At 44.9% G+C, this 21,646-nt stretch overlaps 1 protein-coding gene across 4 annotated transcripts in view; it reads right to left on the bottom strand.

The window, feature by feature from the left end:
- Window positions 1-21,646, bottom strand: part of SAMD11 (sterile alpha motif domain containing 11) — a 317,376-nt gene that overhangs the window by 229,426 nt on the left and 66,304 nt on the right. For all 4 annotated transcript variants that reach the window (XM_083453809.1, XM_083453803.1, XM_083453810.1 and 1 more), the window contains exon 3: window positions 12,044-12,090. The gene's annotated coding sequence lies outside the window, so the exon portion shown is untranslated. The remainder of the gene's footprint in view (window positions 1-12,043; window positions 12,091-21,646) is intronic.

The following is a 21,646-nucleotide window of genomic DNA, read 5'->3' as shown; positions in this document are numbered from 1 at the left end:
AACACCACCTGTTTTGTATGCTGAAGGCCCCAGGTTCAATCCCTAGCATATCCAGTTACAGCTGGGAATGTCCTCTGCCAGTTGGTATAGCTAACTCTGAGATAAATGAGCAAGCAAAGAAGAGGCTCTACCACTGAGCTTTGGCCTTTCCTAGGAAGCTGCCATACTGAGTCAGACGACTGGTCCATCTAGCTCAATACTGTCTCCACTGACTGGAGGTGGCTCTCTAGGGTTTTAGACAGGGATCTCCCCCAGTCCTTCCAGGAGATGCTGGGGGTTAAACCTGGGACCTTTTGCATGCAAAGCAGGTGCTCCACCACTGGGCTAAGCCCCTACTTGGATGACTCACCACTGAAGGTGTGAACCACCCCCGCAGCAGATATGTTGTCTGATATGCAGGTTGCCTGGTGTATGACCTTTAATGGCAGTTTCAGATAAACAGGTCTTGACTCAGATAATGTCGGGCACTTCCAGACTGTTGTTATTTTTGGGTGGGATGCAGTCATATACCAGCAAATTCAGGTTGCACAATTACAGTCGATTTGGAGCTCTTGCTCAACAAACCTGCAAGTCCCCACCCCTGCCCCTGATCATAGCTGTCAACTTTTCCCTTTTCTTGCGAGGAATCCTATTCGGAATAAGGGAATTTCCCTTTAAAAAGGGGAAATGTTGACAGCTATGGTCCTGATGCAGATCAGGATTCTATGTGCTAGCAGTTTACAATTTTAAAAGCCATTAATGTCATTGCTAATTGCGTGAAATAGCACTACATCTAGCCTGGCCCTCAAGTCTTCATTTCTGTAAGTTATTGTCACTAATATGTGCATTCATATGCATGCTTCACCTTAGAATATACAGTTATATACACATATTACTTGGCTAGGGAATTGTGTTGCACAATTTGGAAAACAGAATTTCCAAGGATGGCTGTTGTTTCTCATATAGTTTCAGAAAGTGTGAATAGAGGGGCATTATTTAAATGCAGGGAGACCCACTATTTTGTGCATTTTATAATTTTATAAGTTATGTGACTTCGCAGCTCAGTTTATCTTCTTTTTTTACAGTCTGTGGTGTTTTATGTATTGTGACTTTGTTCTTATTTCAATTGATTATAGCCTAGTAATGATTTGTTGTATATTGTGAATGATTTACTGTTTATTTATTATTTGCTGATTTTGAGAGTTCATTTTATCGTGTGATATTTATTTTTCAAATGGATTACAGAGTATGACTTAGACTGGTTTCTTTATTTTAGTAGTCATGTTTTCCACGATGCCTCATTTGCATCTTTCTCATTTTGTCATTTCAATGACATGTACAGCAATGCAGAATGGTGGGATACAAATAAAATGTAATCTGAACTGAATCGAATTTATCCCACATCTCTACCGTTCAGCCACTATAGGACTAAACGATGGTTTAGCATCACATCCAAATATGGCCAGTGTATGCACAGGTACACCACCTTTGCCTTTATAGCTTTCCTCCATTGTTATTGGCAAGTGACTATGTCCAGGGCAATAGCATGGCTTGAACCTGGTTGCCTAGACTAGCCATTTACATATAGGTGACCTCCAGATGTTTTTGACTCCCATCCAAAGGTGACCTAAATTTCTTGATTCCCCTGCTTGTTGCTGTTTAAGAGTCATGCAGATTGAACGGGAGATAGATACCTGTTTCTTCAACCACTGTTCGTTGCCATTTACTAAGAACTTGAACCTAAGTGTGTTTATTTCCTCCTCCCTCTCAATCCATGTTCTTTTTGAGTTGTGTCTTTTTAGACTGTAAGCCTGAGAGCAGGGATTGCCCCCTTTTTTATTTAAATGATGTGTAAGCCACTCTGAGAGCCTTATTTGGCTCAATAGCAGGATGAAAAATTCTCTAAATAAATAAGCAGTCATTAGTGATGAAGGGGTTGACCAGAGGAAGCCTAATGTCAAGTTTCAAGGGCAGGGGAAAGGTCATTGCTCAGTGGCCAGGTTTTAGCTTTGCACGCAGAAGGTCCTTGGTTCAATTCCTTGCATATCCAGGTAGGGCTGAAGAGATATTGGTCTAAAATCCTGCCGGTCAGTGTAAGCAGTACTGAGCTAGATAGACCAATGGTCTGACTCTGTATAAGGCAGCTTCCTATGCCTTATGGGAAGGGCCACAGCTCAGTGGCAGAGCATCTGCTTTGCATTCAGAAGGCACCACATTCAATCCCAGGCATTTCCGAGAATGCCCCCTGCCCAAAAACCCTGGACAGCCCCTGCCGGTTAGAGTAGACAACACAGAGTTAGATGGACCGTTGATTCTGACTCAAGAGAAAGCAACTCCCTGTGTCCCTAACAGGCCAGCACTACTTGCTGAACGCAGCCCACCAGCCTATGAATTGTAGCTGCATTGTGTCTGACAACCCTCCTGCTGGTTCTGTTGCCTGTGTGGTTAAGACTGCAAAATCGGGGAGGTTTACTGAGTCCCAGCGGTGGTGGGCTGCATTCTGTTTGGTTGGTCAGAGGTCCTGCTGGCCCCTTTCAGAGGCATCTGTTGCCTGCTATTCAGGCCAAAACACAGGACCATCAACCAGACCTTGGCTGAGATCCAGCCAGGAAAGTCCTTGCTGGAAAAATATTCCTCCCCACTTTCCTGAAAGGCCAGGGAAAACAATTGGGGGGTTGGGCGGGGGGAGGAAGGTCTGCTTGTCAGCCAAGAGGGTCCTGAAAAGAAAGCTAGGGGAAAGGGCCCCCCTCTCCTCCATAATCCCCATTACATCCAGAGATGCTAAAAAACAAAAAAAAACCCCAGAGCCTCCTGTCTAAATGAATACATTAGCTGTCCCCACCCGGAGAACCCGGTGATGCTTCACAGCGGAAAATGACTGGCAGCTGAAAGCCCGGGGGGGGGGGGGAGAGAAAAAGAGGCCACCATGCACAAAAGCCCTTAATTAGGAAACTGAAAGTGGTGGCGGCGGCAGCAGCAACAGCAGGGAAAGTGGGGTGGGGGTGGCGGGGGAGGGAAGAGAGAGGCCAGCCCTGATTGTGGGGGTCAACACTCCTTGAGTGGCTCTCTGAAGCACCAGCAATGAAGGGACCTCCCTAATCATGCGCTCCAGGATAAATTTGTGATGGAGGGAAGGAAGGATGGCCCCCCCTCCACCATATGTGTAAGCACATCTCAACTCCCCCCACCCAATGTCTCTGCTCTGTTTATCAAGCTTGACTATTTTTATTTCCCCCCCAAGCAGCAGTCGATGATTAATCAACATGACCACTAAGACATTAATGATGCAAGGAAAAGAAGAGGAGCAACAGAAGCCCCCCCCCCTCAAGTGACAAGGATTTGGGAAGCAGGGAGGGAATCATCTCCAGGAAGGGGTTTATATGTGGATGCCATGTCGTGGATTTGTTAGGGGAAGCAGAAAGGGAGACACTTTAAGGTTCTAGTGCTGGGGGGGGGCTTTATGAGCCCAAGGGCCACATTTGCTTCTGGGAAACCTTCCAGGGGCCACATGCTGGTGGTGGGCGAGGCCAGATATAGAACTGGGAAGAGCAATTAATGTGTATTTTACCTTGGCTTACACACACATACACCAAAGCACATCTCTTTCTATGCAGAAATATTTACATGAATCTCCTTGGCCACTTTTGCCTTTGGCCCTGCCCACCACTGACCTAGTAAATATGGAAAATCTATCTCAAACAACAACCAAGAATGAAGGAAAAGCTGAGGGTGGGAAGGCAGATAGATATACATATCTGCTCCCTGGCAAAATACCCTCCCTATGCTCAACTCTTAACAGCAAAATCACTCAGATCCATTGCCAAACATTGTGCCACAAATTAGTTCCGATTCATTGGAGGTCTCTGGAACACTGACTAGTTACAGCCCATGGGATAATAGAATCATAGAATTGTAGAGTTGGAAGGGATACTGAGGGTCATCTAGTCCAACCCACTGCAATGCAATAATCTTTAAAAGATAGTACATGACAAATGGCCATTCAACCTCTGCTTAAAAACATCCAGGGCAGGAGAGTCTACCACCTCTTGTGGGAGACCATTCCATTGTCGAACAGGCTCCTACTGTCAGAAAGCATTTCTTGATGTTTAGTCCTTTCTTGTAACTTGATGCCATTGGTTCAGATCCTAGCCTCCAGAGCAGGAGAAAACAAGTTTGCTCCATCTTTCCATGTGACAGCCCTTTAGATATTTGACCAAGGCAGATGGGCTATGACTTCCCTTGATCGAGACACTATACTTATGTCAACGCAGCCTTAATAGCATTAGCTTTACTGCTGCTTGTTAGTAGTAATACCCCCTTGGAGCTGAACCATGACAGGGCCTTCTTACTGGTGGCTCCTTGCCTTCCAAACAAGGTATGGCTGTCTCCCTTATAATAATCAGAGGAATTTACCGTATTTTTCAGTGTATAAGACTAGGTTTTCCCCCTTTAAAATAATGTCAAAATTTGGGGGGCATCTTGTACACGGATACATCTCCCCCCATTTTTTAAAATTGGAGTCCCCCAAAATAGGGGGTGTCTTATACACGGGGGCGTCTTATAGACGGAAAAATACTGTAATAACATCCCTTTTCACCTAGGCAAGCGACAACTAAAATGTGCTATTCGCAGCAACTCTGAAATTATAAGCTGTCAGCGTAATGTTATGTGACTGCTTCAAAATGTTTTGAGATTTTTTATGGGTTTTCGACACTATGCTGAATTCGGCCGGTTGCTAGAGGTTTGTATCCAACCAAGTTCTACTTATAGAGTAGACCCACTAAAATTAATGAACCTAGTTAGCTGTGCTTATGAGTTTCAATGGGTAGGGCTGGCATTGGATACAACCCTAGGTTTTTAAATGTTCTAAACTGTTTTTAAGAGTTTTAAATATGGCTTTATTTTTTACTGTATTGTTCTGCTATGAAGAAAGTTTACAGCCTTTAGGACTTTTGAGTCTATAGAGAAAAGTCATGGAGAAAGTGGATAAAGAAAATATTTTCTCCCTCTCTCATAACACTAGAACTCGTATGCATCCAATGAAACTGAATGTTGGAAGATTCAGGGCAGATAAAAGGAAGTACTTCTTCAAATAGTGCACAGTTAAACTATGGAACTCACTGCCACAGGAAGCAATGATGGCCACCTAAGTGGATGGCTTTTAAAAAGGACTGGACAAATTCATAGGGGATAATGCTATTGATAGCTACTAGGCATGATGGTTATGCTCTGCCTCCACACTCAGGCAGTAATGCTTCTGAATACCACTTGCTGGAAACCACAGGAGGGGAGAGGGCTCTTGTGCTCAGATCCTACTTGATGCTTTCCCAGAGGCATCTGTTGGTGGATGCTGGACAAGATGGGCTATGCCCTGATTCAGCAGGCTCGTCTTCCTGTTCTTATCTTATTGTTTTGCCACTTTGTTGTTTTGCTGACCTGGGGTCCTTTGAGAGGAAAGATGGGACAGAAATCTGAAATAATACTAATAGTAATCAGAAAGGGGAGTGGAAAGCTGCAGAGGATTTCTCTGGAGAACTGAAAAGCAAGCTTCCCCTGGGATGCTGCACATCCATGCAGGCTGAGTTCTGCCACCCGCCCCTCCACTCGTAAAAGCCTCAATTAACTCTGCATTAATTATTCAATCAGAACAATGTGTCTCCGGGTCCCACGCAGCCCAGATTCAGTTACCAATGCTCCTTGGGAGAAAACTTGGCTAAGCTCACAGCTCAGGACATAAATATTGTACTTACGTGAGCTTTGGAGTTGCTGGTTTGGAATTCCTTATTTCCTCAAATCTGTCCCTCCTCCTTCTGTAATCATTGCCTTTAGCAGTTTTAATTAATGTATCTCCAGCCTTTGTTCAGAACAAAACACAGCAGTGCAGGGACGAGGCAGTGGGGTCTATCTGGGCCGTATTCAATGCTACTTCTACCCAGCGTAGACCCATTGAAATGAATTAACATGACCATTTTAGGTCCATTAGTTTCAGTGGGTTTTCTCTGAATAGGACTTGCATCTACACTTTAAACTTAAAGCAGTATCAGACCACTTGAAATAGTCAAGCTTCACCCAAAGAATCATGGGAACTGTAGTTCCACTGCACAAATGAGAACCATTTGCTCGACCTCCTATGGAAGAAGCATGCAGTAGTCCAGAACTGCAGTGCATCTATATCCCAACCTTGACCTATTAGCAAAGCCTTCAAGGTCCCCTCCAGTTTGTTTTGGGGTGTTGGTGATGTATTCTTCAACATGTCATTGGTGCAATAATGGTGCATTAGTGGTGGATTATTACTGGACAATCCACAGATCATTCAACTTTCTTAGTCATTCTGCAATGCTTTCCAAATGTTATCACATTATTGTCAACTGGAAGGGCACTCTTGCACTATCATAGAACAAAAGTGGGGCAGCCCTCTCTCCCTCGGGATGTTGGCGGTATGAAAAGTTACCAAAATTTCAGCAGGAAGTTACAGGACGTGCACTGATTAGAAACAAAGCAGTATGGATGCCTCAAAACTTTTGCAGGCACGAAACATTACTGAAAGCAGGACTGCATGTAAACCATTCTGTGGTCTCTTGATGAAGGGTGGTATATAAATTTAATAAATAATAATACCATCTTTAGCATAAATCATAATGAGTGCACCATAAAATGGATGTCTGGAAGGGCCCCACAATGCAAGGAAGTCACTGAGCCGCAGGAAGCAATAGAAACCAGAAAGTCACTCTCTACCAGGTTTGGTGAGAAACCTTGCTTTTAAAAAATAAAATGAAATAAAATATCCAAATATTAACTTCAAGACCACTGGGCAATTTCACACATACATGTTTTCCTCTTGACAACTGCAGCAACGAACTGTAACTTGCATATGTGAATGGAACCTTCACAGATATTACACTGACCCACCCAAAAATCTTTCACCATTACCAGAGGTGTTGCAGAATTCTGACAAAGAGAGAAACAGGAGTGGAAATTGCCAATATTCGCTCATTTGTCCCACATCCAAAATAGAAACAAATCCGGTGAATGCGATTGGCATTTGCTACTGTTGTTTGCTTTCATTCCTCAAAGGATATGTAATTGATTACGTTTTCCTCCCTTTGGCATTACATTTTCTTTGTATGGCTATGAATGGGGTGAAGCAACTTAACAACACAATTTATGTAATAATGTAAAATTCTGCCATGGCGGACACAGAGACAAATAATGTGGGGTTTTTTGGTGGAAGACAAACTGCAGTAGAACAGAAACGGTGCTGAATGTCATGACTAGAGGGTAAGATGGAAAATGATGCTTCCTTATATCCCTAACCATCACGGCGGGGGGTGGGGGGGTGGGTAGGTGCAGCCAGACAAGATGCATAAACAGGTAATGGAGAAAACAGTCAGCTGTATGGTCCTGTCCACAGAAAACATAGTCCCATATGTCTCTCATTCCTACACACACGTATTGTTGTATCTGCCTTTAACTGCACACCTGCCACTGGCACACAATTGGACCTGCTTCCCTCACAAAGGTGATCACACCCCCTCCACCAACCTGCATATAGCTTCCCATGAGGAAATCCATGGTAGCCATCTCTTGGCAAACTGACTTGCAAAAAATCCAAACAAACCAAGGTTGAGTCGTGGCTGCAGCAGCAGCAGCAGCCGTGGCTGGTGGAGTAAACAAACCAGCATATTTATACCACAGGAGCCATTTCCATGTTGCTCTTTCTTTCCCCTTCCAAAATGCTTCAGGGCAACAAGCGAAGGAGAGAAGAGTTGTAAATATTTCATCCCTTTCCCTTCTCTCGCCCCCCCCCCCCCTTTTGGCAGCAAAACACCCAAAGTCTGCACTTCATCGAGTTGGGGAAGAGGGAGGAGGAGGGTGTAAAAATGCAGCCTGCATGCATCAGCCATCAGGGAGCATCACACTCAAGCAGACGGATGGCTGGTTTTGCAATCTTCAGGTGCAAGGTTATCTGCTAGGGTCTGCTCTCTGGGGGCCAGTGAGGTGCTCAGACCTTGCACAGGGGCGTGAGGGAAAGAGGCCTCCAGAGCCAGCCTCAGATGTCTGGGGGCATCTGTGATATGGGCAGAGTGCATTCAGGGCATGCCAAAAGGTGAGGAGGAAAGACAACGCAGGCCAGCCTCTCACTCCGCCTCGCTGGCTCTTGGGCCTGCTGTGCAAACAAAGAAGGAAGCAAACAGAATTTGTTTTTGTTTTTCACATTAGGAAGGAGGAGCAGGCCAGAGTCAAACACCCTCCAATATAACTCATTTGTTATTTCCAGTGTGGCGTAGCGTCAGACTAAGATGTGGGAAACAAGGGTTCAAATCACCACTAGGCCACTGGATGTAACCTTGGGCGAGGTACTGTCTCTCTGCCAAACTTCCGTCACAGGCTTGATGTGAGGACAAAATGGAAAGAGCGGGGAAATCATGTGCATCTCCTTGAGCTCCTTGGAGGAAAGAAGGGATGTAAATGCAATAAATTACAGCCTGTTTTCTATCAGAAGATCTCAAAGCAGTATGCAAGCGTCCGTCCATCTATCTATGTTACAATAAAAACCATGTAAAATTATTTACATAACAGAATGCACAAACAATATCCATATCCATAATCAATACCCATATAAATAAAATCAGAGAGTGGTAGCACACATTATTCGCAGTCTTGCTTGCCACTCATTTCACACCACTGCATACATTTGCTACCTCAAGCAATTTTTTTCTATTTACCAACCACTCAAAAACAAACCCACTCACACTCAACAGTATTACAACTCACATGCAAAGGATCGCCACCAAGGAGACTCAAGTAAGATGCTCTTCCCATTTCAGAAGCACTAATGGGCTCATGCCCCACACCTACTAGACTATGTAATAATCCTCTCCCACCTCTCATCTGAGGAACAGAGGCAGTTATATACCTTATTTGTTTCTGCCAGCATCTAAAAGCTGTTCTTTAAACCGTTTCTCCAAACTTCTGACCACTGGCATGTCCTTAAACAAAAGAAGTTTAGGTTGGAGGTGAAAGTTGGAGGTGAAAGAGTAAGAACAGCCCACCCTCAGAAGAGCCTATCAGCCTGGAGCTCCTGAGTGAGTCCCCATCCTGAGTATACAATTTGATTTGGAAAGGTGAGATCTGAGACTCATCCAAAGGAGCAACAGGCAGCCTCCTCTGAGGACAGGTAACTCTGTTGCATCCCAACAATAGATGTGGTTGCCCGATCCAAATCCAAAAGTGATGCAGCACACGGTTTTGAAATTCATGGTGTGTGTTTTTTACCAGAACCACACTCAAATAAGTTCAGCCGTATTCAATGCTACTTCTACCCAGCGTAGACCCATTGAAATGAATTAACATGACCATTTTAGGTCCATTAATTTCAGTGGGTTTACTCTGAATAGGACTTGCATCTACACTATACACTTAAAACAGTATCAGACCACTTGAAATAGTCAAGCTTCACCCAAAGAATCATGGGAACTGTAGTTCCACTGCACAAATGAGAACCATTTGCTCGACCTCCTATGGAAGAAGCATGCAGTAGTCCAGAACTACAGTGCATCTATATCCCAACCTTGACCTATTAGCAAAGCCTTCAAGGTCCCCTCCAGTTTGTTTTGGGATGTTGGTGATGTATTCTTCAACATGTCATTGGTGCAATAATGGTGCATTAGTGATGGATTATTACTGGACAATCCACAGATCATTCAACTTTCTTAGTCATTCTGCAATGCTTTCCAAATGTTATCACATTATTGTCAACTGGAAGGGCACTCTTGCACTATCATAGAACAAAAGTGGGGCAGCCCTCTCTCCTTCGGGATTGCCCGATCCAAATCCAAAAGTGATGCAGCACATGGTTTTGAAATTCATGGTGTGTGTTTTTTACCAGAACCACACTCAAATAAGTTCAGCAGATTGGGAGGATCAGGGAAGGTGCTATGCGACAGCACCTAACAGCAGGAACTTATTCCCCATAAAGGGGCTGCCCAGACAGGCAAGTGAAAAAGACATCACTGCTGCAGTTAGTATGGGAATGAACCAGGCTGTGCATGTGCTGCCCTTTTTCTTTCTTTTTTTAGGTCGTTCCCAAGACTTGCAAACGAAAACAACAGAGGAAAATATCTCAGCTAGGGGCTCCTTTGAAGTTTCCACCACATGCTGAAGGGACAGCCCACTTTTCAGTTTAAATTTTTAAAGTTAAAACTTAAAAAACAGCTAGCGGCTGCAAGGGAGACTTCAAAGGAAGGCCAGGCTCTGTGCATACGGCGTTCTTGGATCCCAGCCACAAGAGGACAAATGCAGATTTAATTCAGGAGCCTTCCCAAGTATCCTCCCGCAAGCTGGCTGCAGGGTAAGAAATTATGGTGGCCCGGGAAAAGGGCAAAAAAAGTCAGGCAGGCCTTCCGATAAAATGAAGCATATTATAGGAAGCGAGAGAGTTGAGGAGGAGGACTCCTGCATGAAAAGGAACAGGTACAAATGCTGGTTTCGGCTCCCACCCTCCAGCCTCCCTGCTCAGAGCAATTTCCATCCTGAAATTAGTAAGTGCTTTGTTATGCCGTTTAGCTCGCCTACGTTTTCACCTCTCACTTCGTTAACTTTGGCTAGAGAAGCCAAACGGTGACTGCGGCTGATGGAAGTTGCAATCCAAAACACCTGGAGGCCACCAAGCTGGCAAAGGCTGAGATGGAGAATCAGCCACCAAAGTTGCTTCAGTCAGAGATAAAATGAGACTTCCATTTCTTTTAAAATGTTCTCATCCAATGACAATCATAACACAATCAAACACCTAGGCTGCGTACACACAATAGATTCCGGAATCAATGAAGACTGCTTTTTTTTTCCTGCATAGGCCACACACCACCTAGATCTATTGCATATATTTTGGCCCTGAAAAGCGCTTCTTGAGACACGGTTTTCATTCCCAAAATAAAAGCTCGTTGCAGATCCCACATTACTCTGCAGTGTATCCATTTGGAAACAGATGTAGGTGGTTCTGGCATTATTATTATTATTATTATTATTATTATTATTATTATTATTATTTTGGCGAGGGGGGGAACTACACCTGCCCAATGAAGTTGAGGGTGGGCCAAAGCCATATCATTATCACCACTTCCTTCTTCATTCACCTGGGTCATGTGCAGGGAGGTTTGGCTAACCTATCAAGTAACCACCCCTGTGGGCGAGAGGATCTAGAACTGATCTAAACTGGAAGCAGCATGTTATATTTATTTAATTATTTCATAAAATTTATGCACGACTTGATTGAAAAACACACACACACAACTCAAAGCGGTTTACTAAAAAAACAAGAACAAGGAAATCAAGGGGAAAATGACACCCATACTTAAAAACATGCAAAAGTTAAATCAGATTTAAATTACCTCAGCTTCTGAAGTATCTGGGCAGGTGTGTTTAAACAAGAATGTTTTTCACAGGCGCCAAAAGTAATACAGCGTGTGTGCCTGCTTGATATCAATAGGCAGGGAGTTCCAAAGGGTAGATACTACCACACTAAATGATTGCGTTCTCACACAATGGGTGTTATGTGGCACTTGTAGTAGCTGAGGATGAATGATTCTGGACTGAGGAAAAGTACACAGCCTGACTCCCTCCCTCGGCAATCTTCGCGGAGCTCTGGCCCAATGGTTGCCAGTGGCTTGAATTAATTAATTTTATAATGAATGATTTTAGAGTGTTGTTTGTGCTGTACTTTTGTACTGTTTTATTGTTGTTAGCCGCCCTGAGCCCGGCTTCGGCTGGGGAGGGCGGGATCTAAACAAATTTTTTTTTTATTATTATTATTATTATTATTATTATTATTACTACATGTTTGTGCTACAAATGGGTTGGTGTGTATGCAGCCTTACTAAGGAGTCAGCCCAACTGGACTCATTGCGGCTTGCTTCTAAGTAAGTGGGTTCAGGACTGCAGCTGGCAGACTGCTGCGGTTGTTCTTTGTTGCTTAAACATGAGCAGCAAATTTTCAGAACCGATAAATAAATGTGTTTATGTCAAAGAGCTGCAAAAAATAGAGGATCAAAGATCTCGTTTTAATTACCTTTCTTCCTGTAACGACACCGATCGCTCACTGATGGAATGTCAGCACTGCAAAAAGAAAAAGAACAATTCCAAAAATATCAAGCCCAGGATATAAAGAGTATGCAAACAAAATGGGTATAGATAAACATTAGCATTAATATTATTTATTCAACATTGTTCACATTGAACAGAACAAGGCATCCCTTGCTATAGCTTTTCAGAAGTGGCTCCATATTTCTGGAGCACTCACCCGAAGAAAGAACACCTTGTGCTGCTAGTTTTATTCTATTTTATTTTCACGGGTGTTGTTGTTGTTGGGTTTTTTTTGTATTTTATTATTTTAGTCTGTAAACTTGTAAATTGCCCATAGAACTTTTGGGAAGGTCCATAGCTCAATGGTAGAGAACCTGCTTTGCCTACAAAATGTCCCTGGTTCAATCTCTGGCATCTCCAGATAAGACTGGGGAAGATTCCTAGCTTTAAACCCTGCAGAGCAGCTGCCATTCAGTGCAGACAATACTGAACTAGATGGACCAATTTTGTGACTCAATATAAAACTATTTCCTATGTTCCTGTGTCTTAAAGGGAGGGTTGTAGCTCAGGGGCAGAGCATCTGCCTTGCATCCAGAATGTCCCAGGTTTAATCCTGGTCATATCCAGGCAGGGCTAGGAAAGTTCCTCTGCCTGAAACACTGCAGACCTGCTGCCAGTCAGTGTAGACATTGAGCTAGATGGCCTCATGGTCTGACTCAGTATCAAGGACGGCTAGCCCATGAGGCAGGCTAAGTCAGCTGCCCTTGTACCTCATGTATTGGAAGCCCAAGAGGAAGAGTGTGGCATCATGAGAACAGGCCTTTTTAGTGGTGGCACTCTGCTTATGAAATGCTCTTCCCAGGGAGACTCGCCTGGTGCCATCTTTATCTAGTTTTAGGCACCACACAAAAAATTCCTTTAACAACCCACAAGTCTTAATAAAAGAAAGAGCAGTCAATCAGACAGAGAGACATCAGGTAACCTCCTTTCTGGATGATGCTTCTAGCTCTGAAGAGCCTTTGGTCTAGAGATGGGGATGCTCTCACTGGACCACAACTCCCATCATCTCTGACCATTGGGCCTGTAGGCTGGGACTGGTGGGAGTTAGGAGTCTAACAATGGGGAGGCTTCAGACTTCCCAGCCCTGGTGAGCATGGAAGCCTGTTGTTAGTTTGCGCAATGGTGGTAAAAGACCCATTTCCTTCTCTGCTGACTAGATGAGACAGTCAAAACTCCATGGGCCTGCAGCGATGGTCATTGATTTAATTAGAAGCTGTGATCTCCAGCACATCCGAAAAATCAGCTACGAATGATCAAAGGATATTAGCTTTTGGGAGTCCCTAGCAAGCAGCATTATCACCTTCAGAGCCATCAAAGGAAATCTAACATCATCAAAGGTGGTTGGGGTGAAATCACTAATAAACCCACAAAAATATTTTATACAATTGCTCTTCTTATTTTTATTTTATTTTAAAAGGTTTTTATTCCATGCAGGGCTTACTGTCAGCCACACCCCTGAAATTTGTGATCAGCACATCCTCTGATGTTTGAAAAAGGAACCTGTTTTATACCAGGATTGGTATTTCATAGAACTGTAAAGCTGGAAGGGATCACAAGGGTCATCTATTCCAACCCTCTGCAATGCAAGAATCTTTTGTCCAACATGGAGCTCATGCTTTACCGATTGAGCTATCCAACAAGTCAACTGACCCAGTACCATCTGCTCTTCCTGGCAATGGCTCCCCAGGAGATCAGGCAGAGATAAGGTCTTACCCATAGGGACATAGAAAGCTGCCTTACAGAGTCATACCATTGGTCCATCTAACTCAGTGTTGTTTGCACTGACTGGCAGTGGCCCTCTAGGGTTTCAGGCAGGAAGTCTCTCACAGTCCTACTTGGAGATGCACTACCACTGAGATACTGCCCACAGAAACATAGAAGTCAGACCACTGGTTCTTCTAGCTCTCCAATATTCCAGAGAGGGGACATTCCTGACTGTGCCTGGAGATGCCAGGGATTGAACCTGGGACTGTTTGCATACCAAATGCAATGTGTTCAGTCAGGCACAATCCCAGGGATGTGGCAGAAGCTTTTGTGGACCTGCAATACAGAGGTTCAAACTGGGCCAGTCACAATCTTTTAGCCCACTGTTTCTCAAACTTGGCTCTCCAGCTGTTCTTGGACTACAACTGCCATAACCACTAGCTAGCAGGATCAGCGGTCAGGGATGGTGGGAATTGGTAGTCCTAAATCAGAACTGTAGTCCAAGTTTGGGAAACCCTGTTTTAGCCTAATCTACCTCACAGGGTTATTGCGGAGATATAACAGGTGGGTGGGACCATGTAAGCTTCTTTCAGAAGCGTGGAGGAAGGGCAAGATAAAAACAAAAGTTATTAGCAGGGCTCCCCCCCCCCGGGGGGTATTCAAGGGTACTCTGTACAGTGGTACCTCAGGTTAAGTATTTAATTCGTTCCTGAGGTCCGTTCTTAAGCTGAAACTGTTCTTAACCTGAAGCACCACTTTAGCTAATGGGGCCTCCTGCGGCTGCCGCGCCGCTGGAGCACGATTTCTGTTCTTATCCTGAAGCAAAGTTCTTAACCTGAAGCACCATTTCTGGCTTAGTGTAGTGTGTAACCTGAAGCGTATGTAACCTGAAGCGTATGTAACCCGAGGTACCACTGTATCAGCACCTCTTTGTTGTTGTTGTTAAAAAGTGTAACAACTTCATGGTGAGTACCACACCTGTTTTTCAAGAAAAGAAAGCACTGGTTATTACTATTATTATGAAGGATAAGAAATCCATAAAGACTTTTGTCACCATAATTCTGGCTTTCAGGACAAAGAACAAGAAGAAACAAGAGTAAAGTAGTCAATGAAAGCTTCTGCTACAGTAATTCTGGTCACCTTTCAGGTGCCACAAGTCTCTTTCCTCCTTATCCACTCTGCTCCTGTGTGTAGACCCCCAGGCTTACCAAGCCAGTCACCCCAAGCTTAATTTCGTTTTTAGAAAACAAAGACTGCCCCCATCCCTTAGCACCACCATCAAATAGCTGAGTTTGGGAGCGGGAGCGCAACGAGAAAGGTGAGGGGCGGCAGCGCGGCGCATGGATGGAAAGATGGGTGAATGCTGCGTTCCTCTTCCCCTTCCCAAGAGGCCTCGATGGCGAAGGGGGCGACGACGCTGCGCCTTTACGCGCCGGGGTCAGGTCTCCTCTGGCCGCCTGGCTCCGCTCCGGCCTGGCTGCCCCTCGCAGCCGGCAGTCGCGGGCCTCCCACGTGGAGCCGCCGCCGCCGCCGCCTCTCCTCCGTCTCCTCCTCCTCCGACAGCTGCAGACGGCGCAGCGCAGCGAGACTCCCCCGCTGGCAGATCGATGCCGCTCGCCTTTCATCTGACCGGCGGCGCTCTGGGGAGGGGACGGGGAGGAATCCAGGCTTCCCGGAATCAGCAGCAGCAGCCGCCGCCGCCGAGAGCGAGGGAGGCGAAGCGAGGAGGCAGGAGCCGGCGTTGTTTACTGGCCCGGCGCACTCACAGCCGGGAAGGGAGGGGAGGGAAATGCGGGGAGGAGAGCTGCTCAGGCTCCTTCCCTTCCTACGAAAAGGATCAGAGGAGGAGAAAGAGAGGCGCTGCTCAAAAAAAGGCATGCCCAAGCTGCTTCAAGCACAGGGACATAACAAGGTGTGGGTCTATCCAGCTGGCCGAGGCTCTCCAGGGTTTCAGATAGGGAAACTAATAGCCTGGAGCTAGATTAGAGCATGGGAGAAAATAGGATACTGACTTGAACGAAATCAGACCAGTGGTATCTCTCACACTGGCTGGCAGAACATGGGAGCTTCTGAATGTGAAGCAGGTGCTCTGCCCCTGAGCTTATGAGCTTTCCCCAGTGATGGGGGCAATGATTTGGAGCAGCACAGGTTTCTAATTCTTGCCAGCAGGGAGGGACCATGGCTCTCCATATGCTTCAGGATACACACATACAAAATTCCCAGGTTCAGACCAGCACCTCCAGTTTAAGATGGTAAATGGTAAAAAAGAACATTTGTCCATTACAGAACCTAGGAGAGACTAGACAATACTAAGCTTGATGAACAAATAATCAAACCTGCTATGATCCAATTTCTTGTAGTCTGAACTGTAAATTGTAGAAGTTGCTGAAAGCTGTTAGGAGACCCTTATTTCCCTCACAGAACCACAATTCCCACAGTGGTCTAACAATAAACCCCTCTTCCCCAGAAACTCTGGGAATTGTAGCTCTGTGAGGAGAACAGAGACCTCCAAACGACTATCAGCACCTTTCATGAACTACAGTTCCCAGGATTCTCTGGGGGAAGCCATGACTGTTTAAAGTGGTATAATACTGTTTAAATGTATACATTTCTGTTCTGTTCTTAGCCCCTGTGCATGTTGGCAGTGTGTGTATAAGTGCTCCCTGGCCCTGTTCTGCTTCTGGGTCCTAAAGGACCTGCACTTCATCAATGCACAGCAATTGTACATGTCTAATATGGTCCTCACTGTAGTACAGAGGGGTTCCTATGTTCCTACACTGTTCGTGTGACCCAATCTGACCATGAAAGACACGTTATTAAATTCTTCATAGCAGGCTTAGGAGCTCTTCTTACACCAGCAGTTTGTTTTCCCTTCACAGGCTTAGTGAATCAGAAGAACCACATGGCAGGCGCATCCATAAATACATCTCTCTTCTTCACCCCTTCACCACCTTTTTTTTTTTTAATTCACACATGTACACACTAACCACCACACCCTGTCTTCCATCAAGCTTGTGTAGCGTTTAAAAAGTTCAAAGATATGATAACGGAACAGAAAATGGTTCATCTCTTATCTCTTGGGTGTCAAGAGTCTGAAGGCTCCTTGCTGTGGGATACCACAACCTTTTTTAGTGTGCATGCGTGGGTGGAACGAGTAGAAAGGAAAACGATTACAATAAACGTGAAGCAGAAGACCAGAGGCAAACCCCTGGCTGAGACTTCCTTCTTGCTGAGCTGAAAACCAGAAATGCAAAACAGAGGAAGTTAAAAGTGGCTTTTTATCTCCCTAGCCCAAAAGCGGGGGGGGGGGGGGGGGGGTTACGACAATAGAAGGGGTAGAACCTGGGGCTGATGATTAGATGGTTTTTATTTTTAGATTTGGCCTTAATCTTGCTTCATAAACAATGTTAGCGCTTATGCGCTCAATGTAGCCCTCTGATTCTTTTTCTTTCCCATGTGCTTTGGAGATGGGTTTGGTGGAGCTGCCTGCATCACACAGATTCACATGTGTCGCATGAGAGAGAAGGGGGGTAGGGAGGATAGGAAATGGCATTTACTATGTGTAGAACCATGTTACATAACCATACTTTCATGGCTGCATCCCTCACCAGTGCCACGAGAACACTTAAACGGTACACAGCTCAGCTAAAAGAGGGATTGATTTTCCTGGACATTTTGTCCTGTACTGAAAGGCCTCCCCCTGCCTCTTTCAGTGATAAAGGAACAATAAAGGGTTCACCTGTTCAGCAAACATTACAATGATCAGGCTTTATTCACCTTTAGTGACACCATCACATTCATTAACTGATGCCTGATTGCCTAGGACGGTGGTTCTCCAACTTTGTCTCTGGGCCACACATTCATAATAAAAATTTGCTCGTGCAAATTTATAAAATGCAAATTTATTAAAAAATTGGTGTGGTTTTATTATTTTATTGGTGTGGTTTTATTATCATTTACATGGGGGGGGGGAGAAACGACTCCTAGCAGCGCTTGATTTATAACATAGAGCACAACTACCTTATAATATGATCAAGGGACATCAGGAAAGTATAAAACAATAGAGCTACATTAGGATATGAATCATTCCCAAATTATAATGATAAACAAGCCTCTTACAGATGTACCTTAAGTATGCATGCAAACTCCATGAAAGGTGTCAGTGTGCTTTTGCCAGGTCATCACATTTATATTAGGTCTAATTTGGGACAAACAAACTCTCATTTCCTCATCAAGGCAAAGAAACCTTTCTCTTTTCTGATCTTTCATATTTATCAGAGCTGAAAATCCCTATTCATGTGGAAAACTGTAGAACAGCCAATGCTCTTGACGTAAGGCAGGCATCCCCAAACTCAGCCCTCCAGATGTTTTGGGACTACAATTCCCATCATCCCTGACCACTGGGTTCTGTTAGCTAGGGATGATGGGAGTTGTAGTCCCAAAACATCTGGAGGGCCGAGTTTGGGAATGCCTATCGTAAGGCATGGATACTGTTTCTGGGTGGGTGTGGGTGGGTGTGCATGTAATCTGGATACTATGCTATGCTATGCTATACTGAACTACTTAAATGCTTCTTTACTTCAGCCTGAATCTTCCTGCTGCACTTGCCATCCTCTCTTGCCACACCAGTGTGGATCTCCACACCCATTGCAAACCACTGGCCTAGGGCTGTCCTTGTGGCCAGTCCAGAAGCATCGCCTTCATTCTAAATTGGCTCTGGACGACACCAAATCCAATGTGGTACATAGCTGCGCAACACTGCCACATTTACTATGTGATCTGTGACCTGAAGCCTCACCCAAGGATGGAGAAAGAAACTCTAGCAAAGAAAAATAATAATGGTGCAGCATCAGCAGCAGGAAAAGATACGAGTGGCAGCACACAGCTCACAAACACACACCACACAAAGAGAAGTGAGCATTCACACATTTAACGGTTTATTGTTGCAAATGCTCTACTTTGAACCCCAGAATCAAAACAGGTGCACTAGCAACCCTAGCTAAAAGTGTTTCTTTCTTTATGAAGAAAGTTGAAGAGAGAACAGGGGCCTGCATAAACTTGGCAGGCTACCTCCTCCCCCTTTCATACCAGATTCTCTCTCTCTCTTTCTCTCACCTACGAAGACTCAACTGAAAAGGAAGACTTTCTGTTAAACCCCAGGAGTGAAGCAACTTGGCAAGAGGAGGGTCGGGGGCTAGGGGGCACACGCGTTGTGCTAATACCAGGGATCTTGTGGCTTACGGCTGATGCCTGTTAAGCCAAGCTCTTTGGGGAATCTGTATGCATTCATGCATCCTTTAAAGCCACCATATGTTCTGTGCCTTAATATTGCCAGGTGAGGACATTAAGATGGAGCAAATGTAGCCCAGTTGGTTTTGTGCACCACTGTTGTGGAGTATTCTCCCTTCTGAAATACAAGAGGCCCCCATTGACACTGGCCTTCCACCAGCTCTTGAAGACACACCGGTTTGCCCAAGCCATTCCCCTGATCTCCTGACTTGAGCCTCCAACTTTAAATGGTTCTAGTTGGTGTTCTGTTTTAGTTGTTGCACTGTTTCAACAAGCTTGTGTTTTTTTTAACATGTAGATCCTACTTGTGTATGTGTAATGTTTTGATGAAATTGGTTTATTGTGTGTGATTTTTAATTATGTGATGGGGTGGTGTAGTGAGTTTTATACTTGCAAACTATTTAGAAGACACCTTGGCCATAAAGTGGTGAGTGTGTTTGTGTGTGCAAATCTTATTTTGATATGCAAATAGTTAAGATGCTTGTGAATTGGCCAAACCAGGTATAACTATAAATATTGGGATGGGGGCAGGGGCTTCTTTTATCGCTTTGTCAGCAAAGCTGACCCTTGCCCACAGTTCCAGCCTCAGCTTCTCTTGGCCCTTCAGATAAACATCAGTGATTCTAAGGCGAGCACAATTTACCTGCAGGAGGGTTATACCTTTATTAGGCCCAAATCTATGTTTGTGTTATAGTAGCTCATCCCAAGGCTCACAGGGCTATGCAGAAATGTTCCCTGTACAGTCCACATAGAAATCTACCATGCCAGGGGGAATAACTGTATATAGCTGCTCTTTCTTCCTCACCTTCTAGCTTTCTATGTGCAGTGAGCCTTGCAAATAAGTCCAGAAATGTTATTTGCATTGATAAGCTCAGTTAGCAGTCCATCATACATGATATATTATTTATGGCATGATGGTAGCCTAAAAAGTGGGAGGGGCTGGCCAGAGAAGAACATGCTTTCAGTTACTGTACATGGGGGCGATTAACAGCCAATCCTAACAAATGCATTTTCCTGCTAGTTAGCATGAGAAGGGGCCAAGTCCATAGAGATGTATTCCTGATAGGCAAACACTCACGCCATAGAAATACCTACAATTGGCAGAGAGAGCTGTGTGTGATGTCATTTCCCCTCCTCCTCTGGAGAGGAAGGAACATATAGTACTTCCTGTCCCTTTTTCTCTCCTTGATCAGCCATAAAGACAGATATACTCTGTGCTTGCTCCAGTTCCAGGCACAAGCCTGAGACCGTTTTTATTGTAAATATAAGTATTTTACCTGCAAAGCTTTTACTGCTGCTGTAGCTGAAAACCAATGCAAGACTAATAAGTAATTAAGTTATATTTTAAGCTTGCTTTTCAATATGTTGTCTGATTTCTTTGTTAAATGGAGGAAGAAAAGGGGAAGCCCGCTTACTTCATAATTGGGCTTCATTAAGAGGCCTCACAGCCTATTCCTACATGCTTCAGTTTTGCTGCTAAGGGTGGGACTTTAAAACTTCATCCAACACATGTGGCGGCCTGGAAAGATAAATTGCAATTAATATATCCTCTCCTACCTATTAAAACCCATCCCACAGTACAAACATTCCAGAGTCGCCTGGAGGAACTAATTTACAAACTGGAGCTTATTTTAAAGGGGGGGGGCATGGCAGGAGGTTCCCATTAGAAGAAAGCAGGGCTCAACTCTCTGATAAAGGAAACGGGGGCATCCTGGAGGGGGCACACACATACAAGTGGTGGGAACTCCAAGGTGAAAAGCAGAGAGGAGGATGTCTGAGTAGAGCAATGCTGGAGAGACTTGAAGCATGGACATGAAATATGGTAATGTAACAGCTGTTTAGCACATTAGCCTGTTGGTGTGTGGGCATCAGGCCAAGGACTGCGAAGCTTGAATTGCAGCCATGATCCCTGTGCTCTACCTCTACAGTTGGAGGCAGTCATGCTTCTGAATGCCAGTTGCTAGAAGTCATAGGAGGCGAAAGAGGGCTCTTGTGCTTAGGTCCTGCTTGTGGGCTTCCCATTGGCATCTGGTTGGCCACTGTGAGAGCAGGATGCTGGACTAGGCGAGCTATTGGTCTGATGCAGCAGACTGTTCTTATGCAAACAAAATCTTAAGGGCTGCTTGGAGAAAGAGTTGAGTGCTCCCCTCCCCTGTGTTTACAGCAATTGTGGTTTTGTGCTTTTGTTTCCAATGCAGCAAGGGGTGCCCCGGTCTCGCTGCATCATGAAACCTAGCTGCCACCTACTCAGACTATGTTTCCTGGAACCACTTGAAACCCAACAGATGTTTCCCTTTGTGATGCATGCAAAGCAGAGGTGGGAGGGTTGCTGCTTGGGGTGAGGCAGCCCACGCATGTGGCTAAGGGATAGCCCCTATTCTCGGGCTTCCCCTTTTGGAACTTCCCTTGTACCAGACGGCAGAAGGGAAGGAAGCTGATTTAGGGGAAGAGCTGCAACTCGAGGGCTAGAACAGCTGTTCTGCATGCAGAAGATCCCTGGTCCAATCCCTGGCTTCTCCATGGCTTAAATAATGGA

Source organism: Podarcis tiliguerta, assembly GCF_965153285.1.
Source record: "Podarcis tiliguerta genome assembly, chromosome: 8".
Classification (NCBI taxonomy): domain Eukaryota; kingdom Metazoa; phylum Chordata; class Lepidosauria; order Squamata; family Lacertidae; genus Podarcis; species Podarcis tiliguerta.
Note: the sequence above shows the minus strand (reverse complement) of the source record. Positions and strands in the feature narration are given on the sequence as shown.